The sequence below is a fragment of the Convolutriloba macropyga genome, unplaced genomic scaffold (genome assembly GCF_964194025.1).
Source record: "Convolutriloba macropyga unplaced genomic scaffold, txConMacr16.3 SCAFFOLD_5753, whole genome shotgun sequence".
In the NCBI taxonomy this organism is placed as follows: domain Eukaryota; kingdom Metazoa; phylum Xenacoelomorpha; order Acoela; family Convolutidae; genus Convolutriloba; species Convolutriloba macropyga.
In genome coordinates, this window is record NW_027450291.1 from 1 (window position 1) to 12,500 (window position 12,500).

General features: G+C 43.8%; 1 pseudogene; it reads left to right on the plus strand.

The window, feature by feature from the left end:
• Positions 1-10,824: 10,824 nt before the first annotated feature.
• LOC142355763 (5.8S ribosomal RNA) lies at positions 10,825-10,976 on the plus strand (annotated as a pseudogene).
• Positions 10,977-12,500: the final 1,524 nt, after the last annotated feature.

Genomic DNA, 12,500 nt, shown 5'->3' on the forward strand with positions numbered 1-12,500 from the left:
TGAAAAGCTGCGCAAACACTTATTCTATAATAATTGCGAAAATTAAAAATTTCACAAGTGAAAAGCTGCATAAACAGTAATTCTATGTGTGGGGCATTATTAGGGGGAGGTGTCTTGTCAAAATATGGCTGGACTAAAGACCTCAACCCAGATAGGGTGGAAGGCCCTATGATCGGTCTGTTACTAATCGGTGACCGATAAAGACCTGACCAAGGCCTGTAGTAAGCTTGGTTAGGCATTACAGGAGATAACACTAAGACCGAGGGGTCTTAGAGAGCCCTCTAGCGGGGCGAATAGAGCTAGATCGAGCCTTGGGAAAGCTAGATCGAGCAGGACTGAAGCTAAAGGATAGACCGAGAGGTCTGTCTGGTCCTCCTAGAGAGGCCAAGAGAAAGTACGAGAAGCCAACTAAAGCTTGATCGGGCCTTCAGCAAGCACGACCGAGCTGTACCGGAGCTAACACTAAGACCGAGGGGTCTTAGAGAGCCCTCTAGCGGGGCGAATAGAGCTAGATCGAGCCTTGGGAAAGCTAGATCGAGCAGGACTGAAGCTAAACGATAGACCGAGAGGTCTGTCTGGTCCTCCTAGAGAGGCCAAGAGAAAAAACGAGAAGCTAACTAAAGCTTGATCGGGCCTTCAGCAAGCACGACCGAGCTGTACCGGAGCTAACACTAAGACCGAGGGGTCTTAGAGAGCCCTCTAGCGGGGCGAATAGAGCTTGATCAAGCCTTGGGCAAGCTAGATCGAGCAGGACTGAAGCTAAGCAAGAGACCGAGAGGTCTGTCTGGTCCTCCTAGAGAGGCCAAGAGAAAGTACGAGAAGCCAACTAAAGCTTGATCGGGCCTTCAGCAAGCACGACCGAGCTGTACCGGAGCTAACACTAAGACCGAGGGGTCTTAGAGAGCCCTCTAGCGGGGCGAATAGAGCTAGATCGAGCCTTGGGAAAGCTAGATCGAGCAGGACTGAAGCTAAACGATAGACCGAGAGGTCTGTCTGGTCCTCCTAGAGAGGCCAAGAGAAAGTACGAGAAGCTAACTAAAGCTTGATCGCGCCTTCAGCAAGCACGATTGAGCAAGACCGGAGCTAACACTAAGACCGAAGTGTCTTAGAGAGCCCTCTGGTGGGGCGAATAGAGCTAGATCGAGCCTTGGGAAAGCTAGATCGAGTAAGATTGAAGCTGAAAGAGTGTCAGAGGAGCAAATGAACCTCCAAAAAGTGAAAATCAAATTTTAGAAAAAACACAAGTTAAATACTGCATGGACAGTATTTCTATGTGTGGGGCATTATTAGGGGGAGGTGTCTTGTCAAAATATGGCTGGACTAAAGACCTCAACCCGGATAGGGTGGAAGGCCCCATGATCGGTCTGTTACTAATCGGTGACCGATAAAGACCTGACCAAGGCCTGTAGTAAGCTTGGTTAGGCATTACAGGAGTTAACACTAAGACCGAGGGGTCTTAGAGAGCCCTCTAGCGGGGCGAATAGAGCTAGATCGAGCCTTGGGAAAGCTAGATCGAGCAGGACTGAAGCTAAGCAAGAGACCGAAAGGTCTGTCTGGTCCTCCTAGAGAGGCCAAGAGAAAGTACGAGAAGCTAACTAAAGCTTGATCAGGCCTTCAGCAAGCACGACCGAGCTGTACCGGAGCTAACACTAAGACCGAGGGGTCTTAGAGAGCCCTCTAGCAGGGCGAATAGATCTAGATCGAGCCTTGGGAAAGCTAGATCGAGCAGGACTGAAGCTAAACGATAGACCGAGAGGTCTGTCTGGTCCTCCTAGAGAGGCCAAGAGAAAGTACGAGAAGCTAACTAAAGCTTGATCGGGCCTTCAGCAAGCACGACCGAGCTGTACCGGAGCTAACACTAAGACCGAGGGGTCTTAGAGAGCCCTCTAGCAGGGCGAATAGAGCTAGATCGAGCCTTGGGAAAGCTAGATCAAGCAGGACTGAAGCTAAACGATAGACCGAGAGGTCTGTCTGGTCCTCCTATAGAGGCCAAGAGAAAGTACGAGAATCTAACTAAAGCTTGATCGGGCCTTCAGCAAGCACGACCGAGCTGTACCGGAGCTAACACTAAGACCGAGGGGTCTTAGAGAGCCCTCTAGCAGGGCGAATAGAGCTAGATCGAGCCTTGGGAAAGCTAGATCGAGCAGGACTGAAGCTAAACGATAGACCGAGAGGTCTGTCTGGTCCTCCTAGAGAGGCCAAGAGGAAGTACGAGAAGCTAACTAAAGCTTGATCGCGCCTTCAGCAAGCACGATTGAGCAAGACCGGAGCTAACACTAAGACCGAAGTGTCTTAGAGAGCCCTCTAGTGGGGCGAATAGAGCTAGATCGAGCCTTGGGAAAGCTAGATCGAGTAAGATTGAAGCTGAAAGAGTGTCAGAGGAGCAAATGAACCTCCAAAAAGTGAAAATCAAATTTTAGAAAAAAACACAAGTTAAATACTGCATGGACAGTAATTCTATGTGTGGGGCATTATTAGGGAGAGGTGTCTTGTCAAAATATGGCTGGACTAAAGACCTCAACCCGGATAGGGTGGAAGGCCCTATGATTGGTCTGTTACTAATCGGTGACCGATAAAGACCTGACCAAGGCCTGTAGTAAGCTTGGTTAGGCATTACAGAAGATAACACTAAGACCGAGGGGTCTTAGAGAGCCCTCTAGCGGGGCGAATAGAGCTTGATCAAGCCTTGGGCAAGCTAGATCGAGCAGGACTGAAGCTAAACGATAGACCGAGAGGTCTGTCTGGTCCTCCTAGAGAGGCCAAGAGAAAGTACGAGAATCTAACTAAAGCTGGGTCGGGCCTTCAGCAAGCACGACCGAGCAGTACCGGAGCTAACACTAAGACCGAGGGGTCTTAGAGAGCCCTCTAGTGGGGCGAATAGAGCTAGATCGAGCCTTGGGAAAGCTAGATCGAGCAGGACTGAAGCTAAACGATAAACCGAAAGGTCTGACGGGTCCTCATAAGAGGCATGGAGAAAGATCTGATACTAAAGTACCTCTCGGAAGTAATAAAATATGCCTGATGAAGCCGGGTATGATGTTTGTTGTTTGATGGCATTCATCGATTAGGTCTGGTGGATTCCCCATTACTCCGAGTGGTACTAGTAGAGGCTCCTACAGGGGTGAGCAAAGCGAGATCAAGCCTTAGGCAAGCTAGATCGAGCAGAACTGAAGCTGAAAAGCAAAATAAATGACAGGTCTGTCCAAATCAATAAACTTGAAATCCAGTGTGGTCACCACGGGTCACGAGGTGAATTCCTAGCGATTGTCTGCTGAACGTATAGGAAGGCCCGAAACGAACGATAATTTCATTGCACAGTGGAGATACTATACGTTCAGGAGTAGCATACATCGGGTTTGATCTATGATCATGTCTGGTCTCCGAGGATCCACCGGGTTACCAACTGGCACCGCTGTACTGGGTGTAAAACTGGGCCACCTGAAGTCCCGGGTGTAAAACTAGGTGCCTCTGTGCCAAAGTAGCGGCTTGCGTAGTGCATTATGCCTCCGGCTTGCGAAATGGTTATAAGCAATAACAACAGGACGCCGCGGGGTGTTCACTTAAAGGAGTAACGTTCTCTCAAGGGAGGGGATCTAAAAATCTTGATAAAACATTTATTCTATGCAAAATTTGTGCGCAAATTTTGCAAAGTAAAAAGCTGCACTGTAGCAAATTCTATGTGTGTAGCATTATTAGGGAAGTGTTGTTTGATGGCACCTCTCTACTTGATGCACCAAAGAACTACCTTGATGGCTCATGACCGCTGGTAATCTGTCGTCGCTAGTAGTTCGGAACTGAGAACAAATATGTTCGCAAATTACAACAATTATACAGCATATTGCTGAATAAAGCAGAACCGAATAATACTCAGTGACTTTACACCAAGACTGACTAATGTCTGGATTGTATCGTCCTACTCGAGTAAGGCGAAGAAAAGCTAGAAAGATACGCTTTTCACAAAGCAGGCTTAATGCATGCAAACCAAGGAGGAAGGAGTGATGCCCCTCCTTATAATAAGCAGAACCAAATAAAGAACAGACAGCATCATCTGTACAGTGACCAAGAAGAGGTGAAACTTCTGTATGTGAAAAGGCAATTTGAGCGAGATTTATTAGCAGACTAGTATTATGTTGTTTCTAGTAGGCGAAAGCCGAAACATCAACATGTGAAAATCTGATATTAAATCCTCAATCATTTTCCCTAGTATTATACAGCTATGAGTAACCTTAATTGGACACGGCAATTATTGCTGACCGGTGAAACTTTCGCATGGGAAAGACACACACACTTCTTGACAAAGCAATAAGTATTATGCTGTTTCTAGTACGCGAAAGCAGAAACATCAGCATGTGAAAGTTGTGAAGTTGAAGAATTTTTGTGTTGAGTACGATGTTGTTACTAGTAACCATGTCGACAGCTGAGAACTGTTCTCTAACCAATAGAAGGTGAAACTTCTGTATGTGAAAAGGCAATTTGAGCGAGATTTCTTAGCAGACTAGTATTATGTTGTTTCTAGTAGGCGAAAGCCGAAACATCAACATGTGAAAATCTGATATTAAATCCTCAATCATTTTCCCTAGTATTATACAGCTACTAGTAGCCGTAATTGGTCAGGGAAACATTGTTGACCGGTGAAACTTCACATGGGAAAGACACACAAATTACTTGACAAAACAATAAGTATTATGCTGTTTCTAGTATGCGAAAGCAGAAACATCAGCATGTGAAAGTTGTGAAGTTGAAAAGTTTTTGTGTTGAGTACGGTGTTGTTACTAGTAACCATGTCGACAGCTGGAAAGCTGTTCTCTAACCAATAAAAGGTAAAACTTCTGTATCTGAAGAGGCGGCGTGATTGAGATTTTTAACAGACTAGTATTATGTTGTTTCTAGTAGGCGAGAGCCGAAACATCGACATGTGAACATCTGGTTTTTAAATCATGAGTCAATTCTCCCTAGTATGATACAGTTGTTAGCCGGTATTGGTAACAGTAGAACAGAGATTTGGAGGGCAAAACCTGCTCATGGGAAATGCTCACAGAGCGCTATCTACCAGTACACATAGTATTATGCTGTTTCTAGTACGCGCGAGCCGAAACATCAGCATGTGAAATGTGTAATCGTGGGTAACTCTAAGTGTGTAGAGTACTGTGTAGTAACTAGTAGCCATGCCAAAGCATGCATTGAAACTCTTCGTGATTTAAAAAGCTCAAAGCAAGATTGACGAGGCCGCAAGGCTATGTCTTTCTAAATTCGAACAAATCGAAAGATTGTTCAAAGTACAATTAAACTGATTGATCCTGTCAGTTGCCATATGCTTGTCTGAAAGACTAAGCCATGCATGTGCAAGCGAAGCTTGAAAAAGTGGAACCGCGAATGGCTCATTAAATCAGTTACTATCTATTAGTTGATTTGCAAGCTAAATGAATAACTGCGGTAACCCTGCAGCTAATGCATGCTGATTGTCCGACACTGTCGGAGACTTTTACAAGACTACACCGGGTGATTTGCTAAGTACAGACACATCCCGTGATGAGTCCTAGTAACTGAAAGATCCCAGATAGCTTCGGCTTGGGGACGGAACTTCCGAATTTCTGACCTATCAACCTATGATGGTAGTGTAACGGACTACCATGGTTGTGACGGGTAACGGGGAATCAGGGTTCGATTCCGGAGAGGGAGCCTTAGAAACGGCTACCACATCCAAGGAAGGCAGCAGGCACGCAAATTACCCACTCTCCGCACGAGGAGGTAGTGACTAGAAATAATGATATGAACCTTTATGGTTTGTAATCAGAATGGAATGGACTTAAAAGCTCCATTGATGAACGAGTAGAGGGCAAGTCTGGTGCCAGCAGCCGCGGTAATACCAGCCTCTACAAGCGTATGCAATAGTTGCTGCGTTTAAAAAGCTCATAGTTGGATCTGTTTGAGTAGAACGGCAACATGGTCTTCAGTTAAATCTGTTGACTCGTTCCGCTCATCCTTCGCATCGAAGAAATAGTTTGCACTTAAATGTGACGAACTGTGGAAACGGTGTTTTCACCCTGAGAAAATTAGAGTGTTCAAAGCATCCTTTGGGATCGAATAATAAAGCATGGAATAATGGAGAATGACCCGCTACTCGATTGATGCCGGTTGGCTGAGTGCGGTAATGATTGAAAGGAACAGACGGGGGCATTTGTATTGCTACGTTAGAGGTGAAATTCTTGGATCGTGGCAAGACAAACTACTGCGAAAGCATTTGCCAAGAATGTTTTCATTAATCAAGAACGAAAGTCAGAGTATTGAAGAGGATTAGATACCCTCGTAATTCTGACCATAAACTATACCAACCTACAATTTGTCAAAGTCGATCTTGACTTGGCAAGAGATTAACCGGGAAACCAAAGTTTATTGGTTCCGGGGGAAGTATGGTTGCAAAATCGAAACTTAAAGGAATTGACGGAAGGGCACCACCAGGAGTGGAGCCTGCGGCTTAATTTGACTCAACACGGGAAAACTCACCCGGTCCAGACATCTTAAGGATTGACAGATTGAATATCTTTCATGATTATATGGGCGGTGGTGCATGGCCGTTCTTAGTTAGTGGAGTGATCTGTCTGGTTAATTCCGATAACGAACGAGATCTTCTCCATCTAAATAATGAAATTCACTATATGTGAATTCAAACACTTCTTAGAGGAACTATGCGGAATTAAATACCGCAGATGAAGTGAGGCTATAACAGGTCTGTGATGCCCTTAGATGTTCTGGACTGCACGCGCGCTACACTGTGTACTTTTAGATTGAGTACTCAGCCCTTGGTCCGAAATGGACTGGGCAATCGGAGAAAAGTACAGCGCTTCAAGGGGATCGTCTGTTGTAACTTGCAGACGTGAACCAGGAATTCCTGGTACTTATGAGTCAACAACTCATAGGGATTACGTCCCTGCCCTTTGTACACACCGCCCGTCGCTACTACTGATTGGATAGTTAAGCAAGAATTGCAAATTCCTACTGTTGGGACTTCGGTCTCCGGCAACGGGATGAAGCGGATCGAGCTTAATTGTCTAGAGGAAGTAAAAGTCGTAACAAGGTTTCCGTAGGGGAACCTGCGGAAGGATCAGTGATTGATTCCTTCGGGCATGGCTGCTGGTAGAGGCCATGTCTGTAGTGCGCATGACGCTCTGTCGCTAGAGATTGCTTGGCAACCAATCTCGAATTATGTATCGAGCTCAAAAACTACTTGTGTGGATACATAGTTCAGCAGTCATGGCAAGGGACTGCTTAAAGGGAGACTAGTTAGCAAAAGCAGCCTAGCAGAACTGCAGCTATCTAGATCTCAGAAGCTGGGTTATAGAAGCCCAGCTATAGACTTGTGAATGAGAAAGGCCTAAAAAGGTCCACAAGTCGCGTGGTTAGAACCGACACGCAAAAATCCCAGCGAGTGACAGAGCGTTGCGCTGTTCAGTGGGAAAGAGTTGAGCTACTCGGGGCGCCCACTGAACTTGCTCCGAGCCAAAGGCTCGAAAAAACACAGCTTAGCCTCAGATCCTTTACATAGAAGGCTAGCTAAAATAAACTTACCTTGGACGAGGGTAAAGTTTAGTCAGTTCTTAGGGGAGAGTAATCCACAGCTTCTCGCCCTCTGAACATTCTCCCAGATATGTAGGTCTGGGAGAGTCTCCTCCTGTTCTTCGGAATCTGGAGGTAGACAAAGACAGTACGATACGATCTTGCATCGGGATGACTAACCGATAATGATCATAATCTGACAATTTTTCCGGCTTGAGGCACCGGAGTCAGATTAAAGACACATACTGAACTAAAGGCGTATGTGCAAAGCTTGTCGGAGTGTAGAGAGTCAAGCTGAGTTGACTCGTCACGTGGTGATGACAACAGCCATGTGCAAAACACTCACAACTTTATCGTCTATGTGGAAAAGGTTGCTAACAGCGCTCTCTATGAGAGGCCCTCGCATATAACTATACGAGGAAAAGGCGATAGAGTTGTTTGAATGTGGGGCAGGTTCATCGACAAGCTAAGTTGATCACATTCTTGTTGTGGCATCCTACTAGAATTGGTCACGGTCTGCACCAACTCTCCCCAAGTTGGCCAGACTTAAAACTAGAAATAAGGTTTGCAGCTATGTGAACCTAGAAACTGTAAAGGAGTTGAAAGAACTTAAAGGAATTGAAAGAGGCCTTGAGGTATATCCTCTTGGTAAAGACCCACAAAAGCTCACAAAAGTGGCTTCGAAGGGCAAAACTGGTTCATCCAAAACAATTGGAGAGCTTAAAGCAGAACCAATTCGAATGAAACACTATTGGTGAAACTTCATCATGAGAACGTCACAAGCTGATCACGCTCTATGATATGACTAGTATTATGTTGCTTCTAGTAGGCTAAGCGCAAGCCGAAACATCAACATGTGAAAGTCGTAGAATTTTGCAATCAAACTGTGGCTAGTACTGTGATGTTACTAGTAACCTGGTGTTCCGTCATATGGCCAAGAGAGCATTTGAAGGCGAAACTTCTGCATGGGAAAGCTGCATCATGATCAAAATTTTATATCGAGTATTATGTTGACGTTAGTAGGCCTTGGCCGAAAACGCAGCATGTGAAAGGTATAGATAAAAGTTATTGTTGCAGTCAGTACTGTGTAGTTACTAGTAGCTGGATTTAAGCTCAAAATGAGACACTGTTGGTGAAACTTCATCATGAGAATGTCACAAGCTGATCAAGCTCTATGATATGACTAGTATTATGTTGCTTCTAGTAGGCTAAGCGCAAGCCGAAACATCAACATGTGAAAGTCGTAGAATTTTGCGATCAAATTGTGGCTAGTACTGTGATGTTACTAGTAACCTTGTGTTACGTCATATGGCCAAGAGAGCATTTGAAGGCGAAACTTCTGCATGGGGAAGCTGCATCATGAACAAAAGTTTATATCGAGTATTATGTTGACATTAGTAGGCCCTGGCCGAAAGCGCAGCATGTGAAAGGTATAGATAAAAGTTATCGTTGCAGTCAGTACTGTGTAGTTACTAGTAGCTGGATTTAAGCTCGAAATGAGACACTGTTGGTGAAACTTCATCATGAGAACGTCACAAGCTGATCACGCTCCATGATATGACTAGTATTATGTTGCTTCTAGTAGGCTAAGCGCAAGCCGAAACATCAACATGTGAAAGTCGTAGAATTTTGCGATCAAATTGTGGCTAGTACTGTGATGTTACTAGTAACCTTGTGTTACGTCATATGGCCAAGAGAGCATTTGAAGGCGAAACTTCTGCATGGGGAAGCTGCATCATGAACAAAAGTTTATATCGAGTATTATGTTGACGTTAGTAGGCCCTGGCCGAAAGCGCAGCATGTGAAAGGTATAGATAAAAGTTAGCGTTGCAGTCAGTACTGTGTAGTTACTAGTAGCTGGATTTAAGCTCGAAATGAGACACTGTTGGTGAAACTTCATCATGAGAACGTCACAAGCTGATCACGCTCTATGATATGACTAGTATTATGTTGCTTCTAGTAGGCTAAGCGCAAGCCGAAACATCAACATGTGAAAGTCGTAGAATTTTGCAATCAAACTGTGGCTAGTACTGTGATGTTACTAGTAACCTTTTCTTACGTCATATGGCCAAGAGAGCATTTGAAGGCGAAACTTCTGCATGGGGAAGCTGCATCATGAACAAAAGTTTATATCGAGTATTATGTTGACGTTAGTAGGCCCTGGCCGAAAGCGCAGCATGTGAAAGGTATAGATAAAAGTTATCGTTGCAGTCAGTACTGTGTAGTTACTAGTAGCTGGATTTAAGCTCGAAGTGAGACACTGTTGGTGAAACTTCATCATGAGAACGTCACAAGCTGATCACGCTCTATGATATGACTAGTATTATGTTGCTTATAGTAGGCTAAGCGCAAGCCGAAACATCAACATGTGAAAGTCGTAGAATTTTGCGATCAAATTGTGGCTAGTACTGTGATGTTACTAGTAACCTTGTGTTACGTCATATGGCCAAGAGAGCATTTGAAGGCGAAACTTCTGCATGGGGAAGCTGCATCATGAACAAAAGTTTATATCGAGTATTATGTTGACGTTAGTAGGCCCTGGCCGAAAGCGCAGCATGTGAAAGGTATAGATAAAAGTTAGCGTTGCAGTCAGTACTGTGTAGTTACTAGTAGCTGGATTTAAGCTCGAAATGAGACACTGTTGGTGAAACTTCATCATGAGAACGTCACAAGCTGATCACGCTCTATGATATGACTAGTATTATGTTGCTTCTAGTAGGCTAAGCGCAAGCCGAAACATCAACATGTGAAAGTCGTAGAATTTTGCAATCAAAACTGTGGCTAGTACTGTGATGTTACTAGTAACCTTTTCTTACGTCATATGGCCAAGAGAGCATTTGAAGGCGAAACTTCTGCATGGGGAAGCTGCATCATGAACAAAAGTTTATATCGAGTATTATGTTGACGTTAGTAGGCCCTGGCCGAAAGCGCAGCATGTGAAAGGTATAGATAAAAGTTATCGTTGCAGTCAGTACTGTGTAGTTACTAGTAGCTGGATTTAAGCTCGAAGTGAGACACTGTTGGTGAAACTTCATCATGAGAACGTCACAAGCTGATCACGCTCTATGATATGACTAGTATTATGTTGCTTATAGTAGGCTAAGCGCAAGCCGAAACATCAACATGTGAAAGTCGTAGAATTTTGCGATCAAACTGTGGCTAGTACTTTGATGATGCTTGTAGCCAACCGAATTGGTTGAAAAGCCCAATAAGTAAGCTAACTTGGGAGAGCTTGTTGGAAACCAAATGCTACTAGATTGGTCCAAATACATCCTTCAACAGGGGATCACTTGGCTCGCTTTACGAAGAGGAGCACAGCTATATGTGTTAATTCGGTATGAATCGCAAGATTTGTTTACCGACCTCTCTAACGCAAAAGGCGGTCTCGGCTTCGGCTGTTGACTGCGTCCGATTCAGGGTTATATAACTCTCGATTGAACACATTGATGTTCTATTGTTGGTGCTTCCAATAAAATTGGAACACTTAAAGCAGAACCGATTCAAATAATAGCATTCTGATCAATGATTGCATTCCTTGATCAAGAACTGCTGGAGTCATTGTGATGGCGAATTTTCTTCATAAGAAAATTGCAAAGAGACGGAAACTTAATGAGACTAGTATTATGTTGTTTCTAGTAAGCGGAAGCTGAAACAGCAACATGTGAAAATCAAGTTTTGTTCAATGATCTCGAGGCGATAAGTACTATGAAGCAACTAGTAGCCTAAGCATGACTCAGATTTGAGACAGTCAAAAAGACTGGCGAAACTTCTTCACATGAAAGTTACATAGAGAACTACAAATGTATACAGCGAGTATTATGTTGTTTCTAGTAGGCGAAAGCTGAAACATCAACATGTGAAAGTTGTCTGCAAAACTGTAGAACGATATGTGATTAGTACTGTGCTGTTACTAGTAGCCAGTCTGACTGTAGAAGCCAAGACAAAGGGAAACTAATGCATCTGAAAAGGACAAGTTATGGAAAGGTATGCACGATAAGTATTATGTTGTTTCTAGTAAGCGGCAGCTGAAACATCAACATGTGAACGTCGTTGTGTACAGTAACCTAGAACTATATAGTCCTTAGTAACGTGCATTTACTAGTACCTGTAATTGGTATTCAGACTCAGGCAGTTTGGAATAGTTTGGCAAAGATGCACCAGAGAAAACTGGGATTTGATACAGAAATTGTTGAATACAAGTATTATGCTGCTTCTAGTAGGTTGAATCCGAAACATCAGCATGTGAAAATTGAAAACATTTCTGGTTCGAATTGTCACAAGTATTTGGTGATCTGAGTAGCCAAACTCACTACAACGCCAATTGAAGGCAAAAATTCTCAACGGGAAAAGCTATTCTCATTGAATGAGCTAACAAGACGAGTATTATGTTGCTTCTAGTAGGCGAAAGCCAAAACATCAACATGTGAAAGTCTTGCTGAACAAATTTAATGTTGTTGAGCTCAGTACCGTGTGAATTAGTAGCCATAATTGGCGAGCGAAAATTGAACTGGCGAAACTTCGTCTTTGGAAAATTGCAGATGCCGAGCACTTATTTTGCAACGAGTATTATGTTGACTGTAGTAAGCGAAAGCCGAAACAGCAACATGTGAAAGCTGTTGAAATTTGTGGTCATTTTGCAATAAGTACAAGGAGTGTAACTAGTAGCCAGGTCAAAATTTGGGATAAGAATGAGCAAAAATTCTGCATGAGAACAGTTGAAATTATGAAACTAAATTACAAAGACTAGTATTATGTTGTTTCGAGTACGCGAAAGCGGAAACATCAACATGTGAACGTTTGTAACGAAGTTTCGTTAATTTTCAGCCTAGTACTGAGCAAGAACGAGTAGCCTCATCTCCAATCCCACGCAAAATGTAGTGAAATATGTGAGTGAACCTTATTCACGGTGAGGGTTTCCCGAGGTCTGTATTGCAGCGAGTATTATG